Source organism: Bombina bombina, chromosome 1 (assembly GCF_027579735.1).
Source record: "Bombina bombina isolate aBomBom1 chromosome 1, aBomBom1.pri, whole genome shotgun sequence".
Lineage (NCBI taxonomy): Eukaryota > Metazoa > Chordata > Amphibia > Anura > Bombinatoridae > Bombina > Bombina bombina.
In genome coordinates this window covers 720,225,221-720,238,907 of record NC_069499.1, presented here as the reverse complement: position 1 = coordinate 720,238,907, position 13,687 = coordinate 720,225,221, and positions in this window count along the sequence as shown.

The following is a 13,687-nucleotide window of genomic DNA, read 5'->3' as shown; positions in this document are numbered from 1 at the left end:
TGATGTGTGTAATACGGCCAAGCTATCTGAATCTCTTTTGGAATCTCTCTTAAGATAATGTGAATGTGCTGAATGGAGTGTCCTCCTTTTTCTCCTCCCTGGATTTTTCTCCTTTAAAAAGAAAACACGTTTTTAGCCAGACCTCACTCACTTGCTGTGCTGCTGTGCAGGGACATACTGTGATCCAGTTGAATCCTTTGATGGACTGATTGGTCTGTGTGCTGACAGCCTGACTGTGCTGCATGTGTGACAGCTCAGAGCCTCAGAGTCCCTCACATATTTCCCTCCCGGCACTCTAGCAGTCAGCCCGCCCCAGACCAGAGAGGAGTCAGAGGACAATGCTCCACTCTGATTGGCTAAGGGGCGGGCAGTGCTTCAGAGGCTTTTGAAGACAAGCCTCCGGTTGGGAGCAGTATGGGCCGCAAGAGAGACTGCATTAGCTCTTATTTGCCACAGGGTGGCAGTCTCTTGTGGCCCATACAAAATACATACATTCATATTGCGCAATGGAAGGCTAGCTGGCCTCTACTTCCTTGCGCAATATGAATGTTGTGTTTGTGTATATGTAAAAAAAAATCAAAACAACCCAATAATTTGGTGGCAGGGGTGGGGGGTCACCATAGATGATAAATACAAATATTTGAAAAAAAAAAAAGTTTTTTTTTTTTTTTTTTTTTAAATTATTAAAAAGAGTGTAATTATACACATTGGCCAGGGGAGGCACTGCCTCACCTGCCTCATATGAATGCACGTCACTGCTAACTACCTACCTAAAATAAATACAAACTTAGCTGTGAAATAAAACCTAAGCTGCCTTACACTAAAACCTAACATTACAAAAAATAAAAAAAAACTACCATTACAAAAAATAAAAAAAAATATCATTAAAAAAAAAACAAAAAACGAAATTATCCAAAAAATAAAGATTAATCCTAATTTAATACCGTTAAAAAAATAAATAATAATAAACCCTACTCTAGAATAAACTACCAAGGGCCCTAAAAAAAGGTCTTTTGGGGGGCCCTTAAAAGGGCCTTTTGTAGGGCATTGCCCTGAGATAAACAGCTCTTTTACTAAAAAAAAACACCCCCTAAAAATATACATTACACAAAATAACAAATTATCAAAAATAGAAAAGAATTACACCTAATCTAATAGCCCTATCAAAATAAAAAAAACCACCCAAAATAAAAAAACCCTAGTCTACAATAAACTACCAATGGCCCTTAAAAGGCATTGCCCCAAAGATATCAGCACTTTTACCTGTAAAAAAAATACAAACACCCCCACCAACAGTAAAACCCACCACCCAACCAACCCCCCAATTAAATAAAACTATCTAAAATAACCTAAACTACCCATTGCCCTGAAAAGGGCATTTGTATGAGCATTGCCCTTAAAAGGGCATTTAGCTCTTTTACTGCCCAGACCCTAAACTAAAAAAAAAAACACACCAAAAAACCCTTAAAAAAAACTAACACTAACCCCCGACGATCCACTTACAGTTGTTGAAGTCCCGCTTAAAGGATCCATCTAGCTGGCGAAGTCATCATCTATGCGGCAAGAGGTCTTCATCAAGACGGCCTCTTCTATCTTCATCCAGCCGGCAAATTAGCCAGTAGAATGAGAGCAGCTTAAATCCTATTGGCTGATTTGAATAGCCAATAGGATTTTAGCAGCCCTAATTCCTAATGGCTGATTCAAAATTTTTAGCGAATAGGAATGCAAGGGACACCATCTTGAATCGCGTCCCTTGCATTGAAGATTCAATGTACGGCGGCGGCCGTATGAAGAGGATGCTCCGCACCGGATGTCTTCAGGATGGACCCGCTCCACGCCGTCGGGATGAAGATCGAAGAGGCCGTCTGGATGAAGACTTCTTGCCGCATGGATGAGGAATTTGCTGGCTGGATGAAGATCGAAGAGGCCGTCTGGATGAAGACTTCTTGACACATGGATGAGGACTTCGCCGGCTGGATGGATCCTTCAAGCGGGACTTCAACAACTGTAAGTGGATCGTCAGGGGTAGTGTAAGATTTTTTAAAAAGGGTTTTTTGGGTTTTTTTTTTTTTAGTTAGGTTCTTCTGGGCAGTAAAAGAGCTAAATGCCCTTTTAAGGGCACTGCCCATACAAATGCCCTTTTCAGGGCAATAGGTAGTTTAGGTTATTTTAGATAGTTTTTTTAATTTGGGGGGTTGGTTGGGTGGTGTGTTTTACTGTTGGGGGGGGTGGTTTGCATTTCTTTTTACAGGTAAAAGAGCTGATATCTTTGGGGCAATGCCCCACAAAGACCCTTTTAAGGGGTCATTAGGTTTAGGGGTTACTAGTTTAAATTAGTTTATTTCGTTGTGGGGGCCTTCAGTTTAGGGGTTAATAGTTTATTTTAGTATATTTTGTTGTGGGGGGCTTGCAGTTTGTGGGTTAATAGGTTTAATATAGCGGCAGTGTGGGCAGATGGCATATTAGGGGTTAATAATATTTAAATAGTGTTTTTGATGCAGGAGGGTGGTGGTTTAAGGGTTAATAACTTTAGTATAGTGGTGACGATGTCGGGGAGCAGCGGAATAGGGGTTAAAACTTTTTTTTTAGTGGCGGAGATGTCGGGAGTGGCAGATTAGGGGTTAATACATTTATTATAGTGTTTGCGATGCGGGAGGGCCTTGGTTTAGGGGTTAATAGGTATTTTATGGGTGTTAGTGTACTTTGTAACACTTTAGTTATGAGTTTTATGTTACAACTTTGTAGTCTAAAACTCATAACTACTGACTTTAGATGGCGGTACAGATCTTGTCATTTTGGGCTGTAACGCTCACTTTTTAGCCGTGCTGCAAAACTCGTAATACCGGCGCTATGGGAATCCCATGAAAAAACGTCATTTTTACGTGCGCGGGACTGACGTTGCGGTACAGGCTAAAAGGTGTGCGGTACACCTATACCGACAAGACTCTTAATAGTTACGGTGCTGTTTTAATGCTGAAAATGCCATATTTTCACTGTTACAAGCCACAACGCAAAACTTGTAATCTAGGTGATTGAAAGGAGAGGCACCTATCTCAATCTTAATAAGTGAAGTATGTCACAAATTCTGTGTGCTAAAAACATGTATTTACAGTATTCCAATTACATACTGGTACTATATGTTGAATAAGGTCATGTAAAGATATGAGTCTTTCGACACTAGTCTACAGTATATTACTTCATACAGTGTGTCATTACATATAGAAACATTCTGTTGTATATCAGATATTTTGTGTATCCATTATTTATAGGGAACTATTTTTACTCCAGAATTGCTTGTGTCAATTAAGCACGTAAACTTGGAAAAACCAAGGTCCTTAAGGGATTAATAAAGTGTTTGTCTATAAATAGATACAAATAGATAAAAATACATTAGAAATAAATAGAACATATTCTGCTATGTAAAGAACATTTGAATGTGAAATATTCATATTTCATGTCAGGTTAGACCAACGGAGTAAATGTTATTAGGTTTGCGTTGGTTGTTGGGTGTTTTCTTTCAATTGTCTTATGTTACATTGAAGACTATGGGGGAATAAGTTAACACGTTCACAATAGTCAAAGTTCTAGCCATGTCTGGTTAGCACTCATGTGCAAACTTACTTTCAACATATACAAAAAGTTTACTTCTAGCAGAGTTAACTAGTGACTGGGAGCAATAAATTGTGCTCCACTCGTAACATAGCTCTAAATGTTAAAAAATAGGAGGAAAGACAATTTCCAAAACTGCTCTAAAAACTTTCTGGTTTTCCCTTAAGTTCATAAAACTTCATGAGCTATGCCAACCCTATGGACTTCACTTTCTTTTCCAACCCAGGGTCCTACTCATGGAGGGGCTATGCCATGCTTGATCATATATTTTCTGCAATTCCCCATATCTCTATCTCCTTCTCAGACCACTCGGAAGTTTATTGTTCCTTTTCCTGGCCCACAACCCCAATCCCAAACCTATATCTATAAACTGGACAAGTCAATGCTAACTGATAATTATCCGTTAATTATTCAGCATTTAAGGAGTTCTCTCAATTTAACGCCCAACCAGGGACTAACCTGCCAATATTATAAGAGGCACATAAGTGGGTCCTATTGGGTATTAACTAATTAAACTCAAAGAAAAGAGACAAAACAAGATAGCGACAAGCATGTCCATCTAGCAGATTAACTTATTTGATTAGATCATAATCACAAACTAAATCCATGTGACCAAGAAATTTTAGCTGATGTCCAAACTATTATCACTTATGCCTCAAATGAAAACTTCTTCCTTAAACAGCGATTTTATACTGATGGTCACAAGGCAAGAAGGCTATTAGCCAGGCCATTAAGAAATAAACAGACTTGAACATGTATTCATACCCTCAAATCCCTAAACAAAAATATTTTGCGTGCCATAAATTATACAATCTTCCTCTTCCTGGTAAAGAATCCTCCTATATTGTAGCTTGTCAGAAATATACAATCAACCATTATAAATAAAGCTACCCCAGACATAATTTCCACATTGGAAAGCACATGAACTTGCTGAGGTTTTTAAATCCCTGAAAGCAGGTAAGAGCCCAAGGGGTCTATCTATCAAGCTCCGAAAGGGGTTGATTGACACCCCCCCTGCTGGCGGCCCATTGGCCGCGAGTCTGCAGGGGGCGGCGTTGCACCAGCAGCTCTTGTGAGCTGCTGGTGCAATGCTGAATACGGAGAGCGTATTGCTCTCCGCATTCAGCGAGGTCTTGCTGACCTGATCCGCAGTGTCGGATCAGGTCCGCAAGACCTCTCTTAAATAGGGGACCAAGGCCGGATGGGTTTAACAGTAAATATTTAAAAAGACAGCACTTGATCCCTCCATTGCTTTCTCTTTATGCCTAGATTGATGAAGGATTGTTTCTACTATGATTGAAACCCATTATTCCTCTGATCCCAAGCCAGAGTAATATCTAGATACCTAGCAAACTTTAGGTCTATTTTTCTGCTCAATCTTGACTTTATATGCCAAAATTTTGGTAGTTTTAATTAATTTATTCATCCCAGAATTCATCCAACTATATCAGGTGGTATTTTTAGTGTGGAGAGAGGCTAAACATAACACCAAGAAGAATCTTCAATTAATTAAATGTGCCAAATTCCACTCCCTCCTAATGATATTTAGTGCCAAAAGAGCCTTCAATAGGTCTACTCATAGCCGGAGTCAAAATAAAACGTACTCTATCCAACCCACTTACCATACAAAATGTAACATGTCAGGGGTGTATTCTGTCCCCCCTTTTATTTTTTCTCTTTCTGTAGAAATGTTGGCATCTAGACTGAGAGACAATACTAGAGTTAAGGGGTATAGATTGGACCAATAACTTATAAAGTAACCCTCTTTGCTGACAATGTCCTCATGTCCCTCAAATCCTCACACAACTTTTCTACATACAGTAGAAAAAGAGCTGATGGTAAATGGCCAGGAATATAATTTCTTGGTAAACCTACAAATTTCCTATCATTAAAGGGACAGTCTACACCAGAATATTTATTGTTTAAAAAGATAGATAATCCCTTTATTACCCATTCCCCAGTTTTGCATAACCAACACAGTTATATTAATAAACTTTTTACCTCTGTGATTACCTTGTATCTAAGCCTCTGCAAACTGCCCCCTTATTTCAGTTCTTTTGACTGACTTGCATTTTAGCCAATAAGTGCTGACTCCTAGGTAACTCCACGGTGTGAACACAATGTTATCTTTATGGCACACATAAACTAATGCCCTCTAGTTGTGAAAAAATATCAAAAAGTTGTTTAAAATGACATGCCCTATCTGAATCATGAAAGTTTAATTCTGAATAGACTGTTCCTTTAAAAAACGTATCCCAACAAACAACCTTAAACATACCAAAACTTTTACATTTTGCTCTCTCTCACTAAAATACTAGGGTATCATATTATCCACAGACAGGACCACCCTCTTTAAAGCCAATTACATTACTCTTTTACCAAATAATTTACACACTATGTTCTCCTCATTGGAGGGTTTTTCTTAGGCACTGAAAGTTTTTGTATAGGATGCACTTTGAATGACATAGTCTTTCTTTCCTTTTCAGGGATAATTATTATGGAATTTTTGGAATTGACTAAACTTTTTTTAATCTCAGATTCTTTTTTTCCTTTTTCCATGCTTATACTTTATGCCCTTTGGACATAGGATAAAATATTGCTCGGGTCATCTCAGGCAGAATTTTGTAATTTCAAAAATGTTTCTTTTGCATTCTAACATATTTCATAAAAAAGGAGTAACACTGCCTTTTTTAAAATTAATTTTGCTTTACAAAGTGCTATGTATGTTGGAACTGTACAACCCCAGCATACTAATGTCTTCTGTGTCCTTTTTAAAATGGTCATAAATAGGTAGGGTATGATCTTATATAATAATCTCCTGGCTGGACTCACTAATGATTCAGAAAACTATCCATTGAGACAAATCTCTCCAATTACTATGTTATCATCTTAAGCTTGTTCAAAAAGATTTGAAAAGTTACCTCACACTGTAGAGGTTCTTAGAATAACATATAAATTGTAGATCTTTGTCTCATTAGGGAGTTCTCTCAATTCATCCAACCATCTGACATCAACAAGGCTCTTCTGGAGAGCTGCCTGTCTGTGAAATTGTATATTTCACTTCTAAAGTTTCCAGATGACCTTTATTAAATCTTTGCAGTGACAATTACCAATCCCAAGTCATAATTAAATCTAAACTGCCTGCCTCAGAAGTTCCGCTTCCCCTCAGGCTTTGTCCTTTACTGTGAAAATGGAAATGTAAGGCACCTTAATTGATTTAATCTCTGTGATTGTCAAACCCAACATTTTTTAAGTTAGGAGAAGTCCTGACACTTGACAGCTGTCATCACAAAGACAAATGTGGGCAACCATATGAGGATGCTGAAGGTGACCTTGGTCTATATTTTGGTTCTGTACAGGCTATTAAATTAAATGACATATGAACATCTACTTGCCTTTTGTCTGTGTATATTATCTGTGAATTCATTCCACTGACAGCTAGTATTAATTTGTATTCAACTATAAAGTAAAATTAAATACAGGGTAAACATCATAAATACTTTGGGCCAGATTACAAGTGAAGCGCAATTGTAAAAAGTCGAAGTTAGAATATCGTGTTCTTGTGCACGTATTCCCTCATAGAAGTTACCTCACTATCATGCAAACCCAATTGAATATTCTCATTTGCGCTAACCAACATGAAAATATGAATATTTCACATTCCAATGTTCTTCAAATAACAGAATATGTTCTATTGATTCATAAATACATATTTCTACATATATCTGATGTTGTTTGGTACAATATACTGTATATATATATATATATATATATATATATATATATATATATATATATATATATATATACACTTAGCAAAAACAGAGACCGCACTCGTAGGACTTAAGAAATCACCTCAGTGATATTTAATTATAACGTTTCGGGGTTTCCCCCTTTGTCAAACATGTTTGACAAAGGGGGAAACCCCGAAACGTTATAATTAAATATCACTGAGGTGATTTCTTAAGTCCTACGAGTGAGGTCTCTGTTTTTGCTAAGTGTGTATTGTTTGATATTCACCGCAGCTGGGCAGCAAAAAATACGTGAGTGCTTGGTTACTGCTTCTTTGGATATATATATATATATATATATATATATATATATATATATATATATACATGATAATATATAGGTATATATATATATATATATATATATATACACAGATATACTGTATATAGGAATATATTTTTAGAAATACATAGAATATATTCTGCTATGTGTAGAACATTGGAATTGGAAATATTTACAGTAAATACACAGTTATACACTTTATTAAAATGAATATTGCATAAATATGGTTTTTCATCTTTTAATCTACTTAAAGTGAATGTCAATTTTCAGCAATGAGTGCCTGGTTTTTAAAAATACTTTTAAAAACAGGGGCACTTTCATTGATGAAAGTTTGCATTGCACGGATTTGTAGAAATACTTACCTTTAACTTCTGCAAAACCGGATCGATGATCCCCCGCCTTCTTCTTCCTGCTATACAACCACAGCAATGACGAAACTGGCTTCCTGTGTCATGTGTACACTTTTTTTGCAACTTCTTTAGTTGTATTAGAATCATGTAAAATTGGTACACAGCACCTAATGGGCAACATTTATTATTAATAAGGCCAAGCCGATACGATTAGAAGCCCTACCCTCTATACCAATAGGAGTGCCATCACACACCCCTCTTTTCTTGAAACTGGCTTCCTCCAATCACAGCCGGGCATCACGAGATGGACGCTCTGGGGTGCAAGCCATGATTGGAGAAAGTCGGTTTTGTAATTTCTTAGGTCAGTACAGCACATCAATGAAAGTGCCCCTGTTTTTAAAAGTATTTTTTAAAAACAGGGCACTCATTGCAGAAAATTGACATTCACTTTAACTGCAAAGCGCTCCAATGCAATTATATATATATATATATATATATATATATATATCAATATATGTATACATACTGTATGTATTTATGTGTTTATATGTCTGTAAATACATATATGCACATATAAATACTGCACTACGCAGTTTTAAGGGGTTAAAAGTTGGCGGGTGTGGGTTGTTAGAAATAAAACGGCACTGAAAAGTGCCTTTACATTGAGGTTTATGAGAACTGTGTGCTTCCTGTAAATATATATGTTTATGCTTGTATACATACTGTATATATTTATGTGTTAATATGTGTATATACACATATTACCATATAAATATACTGTATATGTATATATTCATATACATATTTATTTAATATTGATGCCCATCGCTACACTACTTACCCCCTTCACTGCACTTAGGTTTTTTGCCATGTACGATGGCATCAGAACAAGACTCCCATTGGAGCCTATGGAAGCGCGCTTTCCTGAGCGCAATGCTTCCATACATTGTGAACATGAGTTCGCATTCGCATTGCACCTAATTTGTAATACCAGCACACATTAGCGTGATATTTTGCGCTCAACTCATAATCTGGCCCAAGATCTCTAATCATTTAACAATCAAAATTTTGTTCTGGAATTAAATTTCAGCGTTTATGAGATGGAAACATATGCCTAGATTACGAGTTTTTCACTATAGAGGGAGCGAAACGAACGCAGCAAAAGTTGCGTTGTTTCACCCTCCATAGCGCTGCCCTTACTAGTTTCTGAAAAGCCGCCTTGTGCGTGCGATATGGTGGCGATAAGCTCCATACTGCACACAATCCAAGGGCTGAGAATACGTGCTCGTGCACGCTTTCCCCATAGACATCAATGGGGAGAGAATGTTAGAAAAAAAACTAACACCTGAAGCAACCCCATTGATGTCTATGGGGAAAAAAGTTATGTTTAAACCTAACACCCTAACATAAAGCCCTAGTCTACCATTCCCTACATCGCTACCACTAATAAAAGTTATTAACCCCTATTCCGCCACTCCCTGACATCGCCGCCACTATAATAAAGTTATTAACGCCTATTCCCCCACACCCCAACATCGCAGCCACTATAATAAAGCTATTCACCCCTATTTTGCCGCTCCCCGACATCGCCGCCACTAAATAAAGTTATTAGCCCCTAAACCTCCGGCCTCCCATATCACCGCCAGTAAATAAACCTATTAACCCATAAACCACCAGCCTCCCACATCGCAAAAAACTAAATTAAACTATTAACCCTTAAACCGAACAACTCCCCCTAACTTTATATTAAAACTACAATATCCCTATCTTAAAATAAATAAAAACATACCTGTGAAATTAAAAAAAAACTAAGTTTAAACTAACAATTAACCTAACATAACTATTATACTAAAATTAAAATAACTACCAATTAAAAAAACTAAATTACACATTAAAAAAGCCTAACACTACTAAAAAAATGTAAGTCTAAAATTACAAAAAAATAAATACTAAATTACAAAAAATAACAAACACTAAATTACAAAAAATAACAAACACTAAATTACAAAAAATAACAAACGAAATTATCCAAAATAAAAACAATTACACCTAATCTAATAGCCCTATAAAAATACCCCCCCAAAATAAAAAAAAACCCTAGCCTAAAGAAATCAGCTCTTTTACCTGTAAAAAAATACAAAGACCCCCCAACAGTAAAACCCACCACCCAACCAACACCCCAAAATAAAAACCTAACTGTAACAAAAATCTAAGCTACCCATTGCCCTGAAAAGGGCATATGTATGGGCATTGCCCTTAAAAGGGCATTCAGCTCTTTTACATTGCCCTGAAAAGGGCATTCAGCACTTTTAAAAAAGGCCAAACCCTAATCTAAAAAAAAACCCACCCAAAAAGATTTTAAAAAAACACTAACACTAACCCCTGAAGATCCACTCACAGTTTCTGAAGTCCGGACATCCATCCTCATTCAGGCGGCGAGAAGTCTTCATCCAGGCAGCGAGAAGTCTTCATCCAAGCTGCGAGAAGTCTTCATCCAGACGGCATCTTCTATCTTTATCCAGGCGGCGTCTTCTATCTTCATCCCGGCGGCGCGGAGCGGATCCATCCTTGAAGACGGTCACTGCCGTACACTGGATCTTCAATGCAAGGGAGCCTTTTCAAAATGGCTTCCCTTGCATTCCTATTTGCTGATTTGATTCTTGAAATTCAAATCATCCAATAGGATGAGAGCTATTGAAATCCTATTGGCTGTTCAAATCAGCCAATAGGATGAGAGCTAATGATATTCTATTGGCTATTCAAATCAGTTAGGGGGTGATAGGTTTAGGGGTTATTAGTTTAATTTATTAGTGGCGATGTGGGGGGGGGCTGGCAGTTTAGAGGTTAACTGGTTTATTTAGTAGTGGCGACGTGGGGGGCTGGCAGTTTAGGGGTTAACAAGTTTAGTTAATGGCGGCGGTTTCGAGGAACGGCAGAATAGGGGGTTAATAACTTTATTATTGTGGCAGGGATGTGGGCGGGCGGCAGATTAGGGGTTAATAAGTTTTAAATAGTGTTTGCGATGCGGGAGGGCCTCGGTTTAGGGTTTAATAGGTAGTTTATGGGTGTTAGTGTACTTTGTAACAGTTTAGTTATGAGTTTGGTGAAACATTTTTGTGGCGCAAAACTCATAACTACTGCTTTTAGATGGCGGTATGGATCGTGTCGGTATAGGCTGTAACGCAAGCATTTTAGCCTGACCGCACAACTTGTAATACTGGCGCTATGGAAATCCCACGCAAAAACTTAATTTTTTTGAGTGCGGGATTGATGTTGCGTTACAGGCTAAAATGCTTGCGGTATAGCTATACCGACAAGACTCGTAATGGCTGTGTTACTGTTTTTACGCTTAAATGGCAATTTTTTCAGCGTTAAAACCGTAACCCAAAACTCGTAATCTAGGTGATAGTGAGTTAATGTATGTGATGCCATTTTTTAAACAGGATGATGAGAGTATAAATTCATTTGACCAATTGAAACAAGAATTTAATTTATGGAATAAGGATTTCTTTGCTTACTGACAAGTTAGACATTAAGGCCAATTTATCATCGATCTTTCCGACATGATCCGCTCAGTGGATCATGTCCGACAGACATCGATGAATGCCGACTGCATACACTATCATCATTTATCATTGCACAAGCAGTTCTTGTGAACTTCTTGTGAAATGCCGCCCCCTGCAGATTCTCTGTCAATTGGCCGCTAGCTGGGGGTGTCAAACAGATTGTATAGGATCGGGCAGATTGATGTTCACAGCCTCAGAGCAGGCGGACCAGTTATGGAGCAGCGGCCTTAAGATCGCTGCTTCATAACTGCTGTTTCCGGCGAGCCTGAAGGCATCAAGGCATCAAGCCTACTCGGAGCTTGATAATTCGGCCCCATTATCTCAAAGATTTATTAAAATAAAATGGTATTGAATGGGGATGGAATAAGATAGAGAATGTCATGCAAAATATGGCCTATACTCTCATATTAAAGCTTTATACAGAGCTTATATATAACCTATACAAACCTCTCAATGGAAAAACATAATACAAAATAAATGTCCAATATGTAGTCTTATTACTGCAGACGTAGTACACCTTTTTGGTGCTGCCCAAAGATAAGACAACTCCGGTGTAAAATATAATTTTGGATAATGAAAATTTAAAAAAAAAAAAAAAATTGCTTTAAAAATTGAAGGATGGTAAAGAAGGAGAGAAGCAAAAGGCCAGTCATCCCTTTACATTAAGTACTACATATATCTTTCACCCCACTCCACAAACATTTAAATGTCTCTTAAGGTCCTCATGCAATATACCTCTGAGGCTGGGGCTTTCTGTCCAGATGGACAGCTGTTCCTCTCCATTCCCCCTAGAACTGATCCTCCAGAACTCTAGGCACTCTTCCATAGCCAAATGCAAGCTCTTCCATGAAGGTAGAATATTATTGGGTGGGGAACCTAGGGGGCCCGTTTGTGCATGTTATAGGTCCCCACCAGATGAACTTCTGAGGTTGTAGTAGGCGTAGGATCTTAAAGTGGACTCTGGTCTCATTTTATAGGAATCAAGCTGTAATTCAGTGCAAGTTGGCTTAGAAGAAAAAGGGCTCATCGGCATACCAGTTGGTCAGATCTGAACCCCACTCCCTCAGCTGAGAGAACAAATATGTCAGGCACATATTCTGGCATTGTAGGTGATTCTGAACCACTCTTAGCCAGATGTGGTAAAGCTTCGCTTTCTGCATCCGCGTTGTGTGCCTTTTTATTTATATTCTCTTCGATGCCATTTCAGGAACTTACCAGATCATCTCCAGCTATGTAATCTGCAAAGCTAGTTTACAACAAAAGAGACCCATGCGGTGCTGTTAGCTGTTATCCCCATGCAAAGGAGGGGGGTTAGCAGGCCTGCTCACTTACGTGCTGCTGAAGGCCCCAACAGTCCAGATTTTTTTTGCTCCACGTTCCATAGAGCCACCTGTCATGGCAGCCAGACATGCCCCCTAAATATGTGTAATTCTGATGTTTTATTTATAACTCATATATCATCGACTGTACATTGCCATTAGAACTGTGCCAGTTCTGTGACACAGTGGGGTAGAAACTTATCTTTTTTATATACCTGTGTGATGTTAGATTTCTTTATAGTGTACTGCCAAAAAGTGAGCAGTACACTCTAAAACGACAAGATCCGTACCGCCATCTAAAGTCAGTAGTTATGAGTTTTACGTTACAAAGCTGTACTATAAAACTCATAACTAAACTGTCACAAAGTACACTAACACCCATAAACTACCTATTAACCCCTAAACCAAGGCCCTCCCGCATCACAAACCCTAAAATAAAATTATTAACCCCTAATCTGCCGCTCCGGACATCGCTGCCACTTAAAAATGTATTAACCCCTATTCCGCCACTCCCCGATATCCTGCCTCTATAATAAACCTATTAACCCCTAAACTGCTGCCCTCCCGCATTGCAAACACTATTTAAATATTATTAACCCCTAATCTGCCATCCACCCACACCGCTGCTATAATAAACCTATTTACCACTAAACCGCAAGCCCCCACAACAAAATATACTAAATTAAACTATTAACCCCTAAACCTCTGGCCTCCCACATCACTACTTAAATATATTAACCCTTAAACCTAACCCTAACGTAACCCCAAG